This window comes from Cynoglossus semilaevis, chromosome 3, assembly GCF_000523025.1.
Source record: "Cynoglossus semilaevis isolate Cse_v1.0 chromosome 3, Cse_v1.0, whole genome shotgun sequence".
Classification (NCBI taxonomy): domain Eukaryota; kingdom Metazoa; phylum Chordata; class Actinopteri; order Pleuronectiformes; family Cynoglossidae; genus Cynoglossus; species Cynoglossus semilaevis.
The window spans coordinates 13,804,853-13,805,608 of record NC_024309.1 but is presented as its reverse complement, the minus strand read 5'-3'; positions in this window follow the sequence as shown (position 1 = coordinate 13,805,608).

Below are 756 nucleotides of genomic sequence, written 5' to 3'. Positions count from 1 at the left end.
GCAGAGGTCCACCTGGGCCAGATCTGTTGATGGAGGTATTTATTATAAACAATATGAGCTGGACTTCACCGCCTGCAGAGGAACAATCAGTCTGAAGTGGAGCGGCCCTGTTTTTATTTATGTATTTATTTATCTGACAGGAAGTGGTGGGCACGCTGGGACATTATCAGCTCATTCTCCTCTGAGGGGTTTTCCTCCCGGCTGAGGAAATCGTCTGCTTTGATTTACTCCCTAAATCGGAGTCCTTTTTTTTTTTTTTTTTTTTTTATACTTTTGCCCTAAAGATCACCTTCCTGCTTCTAATTTTGAAACGCGTTTGTGGCTTTGAGTGGAAGTAAAACAACAGCAGGGGGGACAAGGGCGTCCGGCTTTGTAGTAAAAAAAAAACAAATCTGACTCAGGGACAACGTATGGACTCCACACACCTACACTCAGATATTTTTCAGATATTTTTCAGATCCTCCGTTGGACCTGGACCTCGTCTAAAGTTTCCAGAACATTCTGCCACATCTTTAAAACCTATCAACACGTGTGAACGTACGTGTATGAACAGGATGTATTTATTGTTCCATATGACACTGCCTCCAGATTCAGCTCTGCCAGGGCGTGACCAGGTCGTAAGGTCATCTGATAACGGCCCTCGCTCAGCGGCGGCGGTGATGACACATGTTTGAAAGGGTTCAGAGTCAGGAGTCAGGAGTCCGACCGGCGGCCGCAGACCCCACAGGCCGCCCCCGGCGCCCCCGCGGCCGGGCG